Genomic DNA, 8217 nt, shown 5'->3' with positions numbered 1-8217 from the left:
TCCATATCTCCTCCATAGCTCCATATGAGGAGAGAGAGTGGTGTGTGTGGTTGGAGTGCAAGTGTGGGATCCCACACATCAGAGCTGCTTTGCTTTGCCTTTTTGCACCTGCTGCTGCTGCCTGCAGTGCAGTGCAAAACAGAAGAAAAAGACCTTAAGTGACTTTCACCCTAACAGGGATATTTTGGCTGCTTCCCAGCTGAGAACTGGACTTGTGGGGTTACAGCAGTGCAGCGTTATCGATGGCTTCGGTGTCTGCTCAGCCCCGCAGAGATCCTTCGGCTGGTGCTTTTCTTAAGAGCTGTCAACAGTCCACACAGATGGGGCTTATTCCTGGTTTATGCCACATGTCTCTTTCCCCCCACCCCCTGCCCTCCAACCGCCTCCCTGGCCCCTGGCGTTTGATGGTGCTGAGAGCAGGATTTATGGGCGACGAGGCCTGTTGTGAGCAGGCAGGCAGGAGCTGATTCCCAGTGCAGGCTGTTTTATATGTCTTTTACTTTGCAGTTTCTTTTAGGCTGTGAATAAAAATGGGTTCAGGTGACACTGCTGAGTTTATACAGCAGCATCTGGCACCGGGATGTCTGATCGCTGCTAGGGGGGTGCTTAGCTGTGACACATTAGCTTAAAAGAACACTGCCGTGCTGCCTTGATTCAGTTTCTGTTGAATTTCACAATACCTCCCTAATGCAACATTAAGCATTGGGCAGGGAGCGCTCCCGTTTATCAGCATGAGAGCTTTATTCCTGTAGAGTGCCACACTACTTTGTGCGTGCCAGCAAGTGAGCATTGCGCTCAGTGATGAAAGGCGAGGAGGGCTTTGGGGAGCACAGCTGTCTAAAGAGTGGGATTAGTGCTGGCGGAGAGCGAGGGTGGGTTTTCCCTTCTGTATCACTTGCCCGCTCCACCGCTTCTCTGACCTGGATGTTGGCCAGACAGACCCTCGCGGAGTGGGTGGTCAGCATGGAACTGGAGATGCCTATCACGTCAACCCCTTGGGTGTTGGTTGCCGGCCCTGCCCCTCCCAGACACGCGGGGGCTTGTGTAAGAGTGCAGCAGAATTCCCGGCTCCGAGGTCTGCCCATCACTGGGGGGCAGGAGGCTGGAACCAGTCTTGGCCAAAGGCCCTACCGCCCCATTGCCTCGAGGCTGGTCAGTTACGGTCAGTCCTGTTTGGCAGTGACTGGCCGTTGCCCCCTGATGTCTGACTTGTAGCCCCGGTGAAAAGGGTCGTTCCCAGTGGACAAGCACCCACGTGCCAGAAGACCCACTGACTGATGGCACGAACTGGGTCCCATGGTGTTGGCAAGGCAGAGGCTGGCCTGGGCCATGTACAGTGAATTCCCTCTCGTCCCTAGGAGTGGTCAGCGGTGACGCGCTGGCAGGGCTCTGCTGGCCCTGCCCTGTGGGTCTAGAGCTCAGCCGGCAGGGCTGTCGCGGGTGCCTTTCACCGGCACGTGCCCAGGCTGTTGGATTCATTGTGTTCTGTACCCATCTCTCTAGGTAACGTGGTTCCTGATTCAAGCAGCAAGAGCAAGTGCCTGTGTGATCCGACCGAGCGGGCTGCCGTCACCATCCAGACCCACTACAGGAAATACCAGCAGCACAAGCAGGAGAAGAAATAGACGTGGCCGGGATCCCTTTCTTGCGTGTCGTTGTGTTGGTTTTCCGTGTGAATAAGAAGTTTTTCGGTCACTGTTGTGGTGACTCCCTGGATCCACACTAGCCTGCTGTCTGCTCCCTTCTCAATAGTGCTGCGGTTTAGAGACGTGTCCGTGTTTGTCAGGGTGTCTACGCTGGCCCTCAGTTGCAAGCCTGGTGACAAGCCCATCCCCACGTATCATAGCCCCAGCCGGGGGTCTGAGCAGGGCGCAGGGAGAGCAAGTGTTTGACTGGATGGGAGTTGGAGTCCAGAGACTGAGACAGAGCCCAGCTTTGAGACCTGTGGGCCCAAATCTCAGATTTGTGGGTGCTAATTGGGGCTCCAGCACCCTAACGCCGTCTTCAGTGCTGGAGTGTCCTAGTGCCCGTCGGTGGGATGTAGGTGCTCGTTTTTGCACAGTGCTGTTTCCCCATCTTTCTGGCCTCTTGCACCCAAGGAGGTGGGTGGGAGGGAGCAGGAGGGGCACATCTAGCATCTCTAAGCGTCTGGGCCTGTCTGAAATTGGCGTAGGGCAGGACTCCCCTCCCTGAGTGCAGTGCAGTGCCGAGCTAGGTTCACTGTGCGATAGATGCTGGTGCCACCATGAGCTGCTAGATCTGGAATTAATCCCTCCATGGTGAACCGGCGCTCTTGGGCCAGCTCCGCTGTTTGGCCACGTGGCAGGAGGTAGCAGCGCCATGTCCATGTAATAGCTAACCCGGCGTGCCAGGCCATGTCCTGTCTGCTCTGGAGCCCTTGTGGGAGCAGGTCTGTGTCCTGGAGCTGCAGCAGGGGCCAGTGCTAACTCGGGGAGAGCTAGGCACTTTTAGTAGGACAGAAGCGAGAGAGGGGCCCAGGTTATTTGTGGGAAGGGGGAACCGGCAGCAGGGGTTTGTGGTGGGAGGGGTCGTGGGGTCACAGAGGTGGGTTGAGCAGCTGGGAGAGGCATATAAAGGAGGTGCTTGCAAATGCCTTGATTAAGGGAGGGGGGAATAGGGGCGGCTGGGGTTGGGTCACATGGGAAATGGGGAGAGGGACAGGGTGCTTGCTGGGGAGTTCACGGGGCGGGGTGGGTGTTTGAGGTGAGGGGGGCAGGGAGGGAATTTCCAGGCTCATCCTTGTCCGCAGCATCCAGAGGGTTAGTCGCCCCTTTGAACTGGGTCTCATTCCCGTCTCTGTTTTTAAAACTTGGCTATTTTATCTTCAAAATAAATGAAACCCCAGCTTCTCCCTCTGGCAGAGCCTGGGGGAGGGAGGGAGGCAGGCCCTGAACTGGGCAGGGGGTCAGCAGCTGGGTCTAACGGGCTGAAGGCTTGCGTCTGTGTCACTGAGCAAGGGAGGGGAAGGCTCATTTGGACAGAGTCCTTAGCAGGCTGGTTATGCTGCTCTTGGAGTGCTGAGTGTGTTGCTTTTAAATCTCTGCTCATGAGCAGCCTCCCTTTAGGCCTCGGCCTGGCTCTCTCCCTTGGAGCTCGGCTAAAACACCTTCGGGGCTGCCCCTGTGCGTCTGGGACCCCCCAACCAGCTTGTACACTGGACTTGCCACCCCAGGAGCCAGCCGGCCTTCGCCATGACAGCGTCTTCGTGAGCCACAGCGGCCAAGGGAACGGGACCTGCAGATGCAGACTGTGAGCTGGTGATGACTTTTCTGGGGAGCTTTGTCACTGGGTGTAGGTTGGGTGTTTGTCTGTTTTCACTGCCCCCCCTGTGTGGATGGTGACCACCCTCCCTGCAATTAACTTGATACACAACTGATGGATCTTCCCTGTCTCCTTTCTGCTGCTATGTCACCCTAACCTACAGTCATTCCCTCGGCTAATCACTCCCGCCCGACATGGGGCTCGTCCCACCGCTGTTCTCTAGCTAGGCCACAGGATGACCTAGGGCCAAGTAAGAGACCCACTGTTTGCCTGGAGGAGTTGACAGTGCCCTGGGTGTTAGGCCAGAGCAGTGCACGCAATAGAGACGGGGGTGGCGGTGAGAAGCTCTCTCTGTTGTCTATGGCTAGTGGCGTGTGCCTCCAGGAGGTGGGGGTGGAGTTGCGCTGTCCCTGTCTCTCTGAGCGTTGTGTAAGAGGACAGTGGTTTTGAGGAGTGGCGGTGGGGGATCTACGGGGAGCAGGGTAAAGGTGTAAAGCCCTGGGATGTGTCTCGGCACTGGGTAACCCAGGAGGTGCAGTGAGAAGGTCATTGAGTGCGGGGTCAGGACGGGTTGGCCGGTTACGTTGGAACAAGTCAGGGAATTCTAAAGGCTGGTGCACTGCAACCCTCCAACAGCTGTAAGTGGGAGATACTCTGCCCTGCCGGGGGATGGGAGACAGGCCAGGTGACCCATGAGGCTTCTTGTGCACAAGATATTGCTACTGTTGAACTGTATTGCTCTGGCCCCTTGAGAAGGGTTCTCAGCTGCCTCCTTGCTGTGGCTGAGTCATTCTGTGCAGTGCCCACAATGGACTCTGGCCCTTAACCCTCCTTGAGTGCTCCTGGTCCCCCATCTCTAGCTCCCCCCGCCCCGTGCCCCCAGCTGCAGGCTGACCTAGCTCCCTCCCAAATGGCCGTGAAGGCTGCTGCACCCCCAGCTGCGTGCTGTGTTAGTCAGTGCTTGTAAAATGCTTTAAATATGTAAAGCCCAATGTCAATGCTCAGCGAGGGTGTTACTGTCTCTGGGTTCTCTCCTCTCCACAGTAGTTCTGCACCCTCCTTTCCTGTCTCTGCCTCCTGAACTCTGATCTTCTACATACTGGTTCCAAGTGGGCTAGTGACACCTTGTTCTCCCTCTGTTAATGCACAGCTGGTTCCAGCTCCTCTGCGCAGAGGGTTGTTGTTAAACAAGAGCTAGCGAAAGCCTAATAGAGTCTTTGTTACTTGTATTGTGGAGGCATTCGGCCAGGATCAGGGCCTCTTGTGCTGGATGTGGCACAAACACCAGGTAACGGGGGCACTAGATTCATGTCCTTTCAAACTTGGATTTTTTCACTCAATGTTTCCTTGCACCTCCCATGTTTTAAGGCAGGTGAAACAATAGGGAGTTTGGCCAGTTTGACTTGACGTCTTTTAGACAACTCTCCCCTCCCCTGAAATGCTGGTTTGTCATTTCCTACAACGCTGTGCCTGTTACAGCGACAGTAAATGGGGCTGGACTGGGGCTGAGGTATTTCCTCATCTTTCTCTAGTGGTGGAAATCAATCCAGGTTGGATAAAACTGTGCAATACCAAGGCCTGTAGTTGCATGGGAAAGTACAATGGAGAGTTCTTGTTAGAATGTAGGACAGAGATTTGTACCAGCTACGTGATAATAAAGAAGTGACAATCTAGTCTTCTGCCTTTCTTTATTTTGCCAACCCACTGGGTCAAACAGCAGAGAGTATTCTTGTCTCTTTCATTTGCAGTTCTGGGTTGAAATTTCACACCTCAAAGGAACAAGTGGTCTCAGACTATAGCACTGTGCTGATTGACGGCAGGGGCGTTTACAGGGCCCTCCACTTAGGACTTGTGCCTCTACATTGTTTCAGACCTGTTCAATAGTAGCAGAAATGTTTTTAAAGATTGTGAAACCTTGTTAGTTGGTTATAAACATTCCTGCCTTGGTCTAATGGGGAGAACCAGAAGGTGACTAGAAACATGCAGGTGACTGGTCTTGGTGTAAAATCTAACCAGCATCCAGGCTGAAAGGTATGTGATTTGAAGAATGATCATCTATTCTGATAGCAGCGGGGCTTCTTGGTCAGGATTGGGCACAGCCTTTATTTTAAATCTAACCTGAGTGTCTCGCTGTAGCACGTTTGCTAGGGGCTGCGGGTTGTTCTTACAGCACTTGCTGTTTGGAAAACGTTGCCATGGTGGTGATCGACCAGGATGCGAAAACGTAACATGTCCTAGTGGTTAGAGCACAGCGCAGGTAGGCAGCAGACCTGTAGTCAGCGTCTTGCCACGTGTACCTGTGTAAATTTGTGCGCCCCTCTTCCTCAGTTTACCTACTTCTGTAAAGTGGTTTGAGATCAGTGAATAAAGCACAGACAAAGTGCTAGTCCTAAAAACATGACTATCAGCGCAGTGATGAGTACATGAAGAGCCTAGGGCTGCCGCCTTCCGGTAACTAACTCAGGGTGGAGACCAACCTGCTCAAACTCCTGGCATTTGTTGCTGGTGAACTTGGCTCCAAACAGCTGATGATGTTCAAGGCAGAGGAGCAGGCAACTGCTCTGGGCATCTGTTTTTGAGCAGGTATTGATCTGTGCCAGCTGGATGCAGCCCTCTGCCTCTGGGCAGATTGGCGAGATGCCCCTGGGAGATGCATGGTCCGAGCACCCCTCTGGTACAGCAGAACTCAAACCCTTCACTGCGCAAGTAGGGTGAGAAGGTGGCGGGCAGGGGGGTTGCAGGTGGAGAATGCTGCCCTTAGTGTCTCTGCAGACCAGCAATGTCAAACCCAGCCCGACTGGGTGGAGACGAGTGAGACATCCCTCCAGCCCCAAAACACAAAGAGAAACAGCACCCACCACTTCTACAGCCCTGCTGTGGCACAGCCCCCTGCCTGCTCCTGGGCATTCAGCCCCTGGAGAATGGCTGTGCCCATTCCCAGCAGGGTACAGAGGAGGAACTGGCATTTGCCCCCACTGTATCAGCCCTTCTCTGCACAGGCCTGAGGGTATTTCCAACTGAGGAGCTTGCTCTGGTGTTCTGATGAAGCCTGGGCGGCTGGCCGGCCTGCCTGGTGCATCCCCCTCCCCCACCCCCTTGCTGGCAAGAAGAGAGTTCCTGGAGGGAGCTTTGTGTTATGTTAGTACAGCCTTAGCAAGGCCCCCCTTTTCTAATGGGGATCAGCTGTCTCCTTGTCAGTGCTCTCCCTCCTTTATGGAGAGCAGCCATCCCTCACTGCCTCTGGAGTTCCCTTAGTCGGATTTCCAGCGGACCATCTCCCATTCTCCAGCCACAGAATGAACGTTCCTTCGGTGGGCGTCTACCCTACGACTCTGTTTCGACGCACAGGGGCATCCCACAGACTTTTGCCCTGTCTGTCCCATCCTCTGTAGAGCACACGGTGGCATTTTCCCAGCCGGCACCTTGCAATCTGATGGTCTCTGCTCCCTGTTAGCTACTAAGTCCTCCGGGATCCACCTCCTCTCGACCCCTAGGTGGGGGTTTGCCCCATCGCTTCCTTTTGGTTTTCCCTTGTATGGGTCCCTCTTTCTCCAGCATTTCCCACCTGGGCCCTGTGTTTCTGGTTTGTTGGTATTTGTCTAGAGTTTTTACTCGTATCCCCTTGCTTGTGGGTCTGGGTCCTATGCTGACTCCTTTTTCTCCTACCGTCCACTGAGGTGCCCGCCAGCGCACCTCTCTTCACATCCTTACAGGGAATGGGTTCCACTCAGTACCCACAACCACAGGATGGGGGCTCTGACCCTCCCACACACCTCTACTGGGATGATGCGGCTGGAGAAGGCTTTTTTCTCCCCATTGTGGAAGCAGGGAAAGAATTAATAAGGATTTGAAGGGGATTTTAATGCATGTCAGTCAGTTAGCAAGAGTTAGCCTAGCTGTAACCCTAATGACGTGAGACTTGTAGAAGCAAAGATAGTGTGGGACAGACGAACGAACTGTGTAAAAAGTTATTACGCCCTTGCATTGATAACCAAATGTGCAGGCTTGCTTTTTCTAGTAGTGAGACAAATAAGCTAGCAGAAAGGCTTATGTATAAACAAATGCAATTGTTTCTTTTTACCGTCTGTATTATTGCTAGAAATTGTCTGTAACAAAGGTATAAAGGCTTGCTGTAATTGTTTACCAGTTGAGAGACCTGTCCAGGACTGGGGCGACCCTGTGTCCTATGGCACTCTCTCCCTCCATTGTAATTACTGGAGAAATAATAAAGTATTTGATTTTGCTGCACCCAAACAAAAAGCGAGAACTGAGTTTTTCTCCGACACCATGTATATGCTCCATTTCTAGAGCATCACCCCTCCTAAAACCATCGCGATGTAACCAGCCTGCTTTGCAAGAGAGAGTAATTGGCCTCCGATGAAATAACCCCATCTCCGGTTGCCAGCCCACCCTTACCGGAATAGTTCTCACGCCCTTCTGAGAGCTTCCCATCACCCCAGTCCAGTACAAAGACATTGGGACCCTCCCTGGGCTCAGCCCCCCACCCCCCAACTTCCCTTCCCCGTGGCGGGACTTGTCAGAGTCTGTAATAACTGCTGTTGTCTGTGGTTCTGCTCCTCCAGGAAGTCTTGAATTGGCTGCCATCCCAGTGGAGCTTGGTGCGCTGTCTGCTGGGTCTGTTGGAGCGCCTGCAGCATCCTCCAATTTTTTTTCCAGGTTCGGTCTGTCCTCACACAGGCTGCCTCTCAAGCTATCCTGGCCAAGCCCCCCACCTGTGAAGAGGATCTCCCTTCAGCTCCTGTGAACCCACTCCTCCTCTAACCAAACCCAGTACCCCGCGTGCTCAAAGTGATCAGCGGGCAGCTCCCAAAGGGCTCTCTTTACAGCTGTTAGCAGCACCCATCCCAAAGCAGAATCTAAAATACTGTTGGAATGTTCTCTATAGGAACCAAGCTCCACTGTCCTGTGCATTGA

The sequence above is a fragment of the Mauremys reevesii genome, linkage group 12 (assembly GCF_016161935.1).
Source record: "Mauremys reevesii isolate NIE-2019 linkage group 12, ASM1616193v1, whole genome shotgun sequence".
Taxonomy (NCBI): Eukaryota; Metazoa; Chordata; order Testudines; family Geoemydidae; genus Mauremys; species Mauremys reevesii.
Note: the sequence above shows the minus strand (reverse complement) of the source record.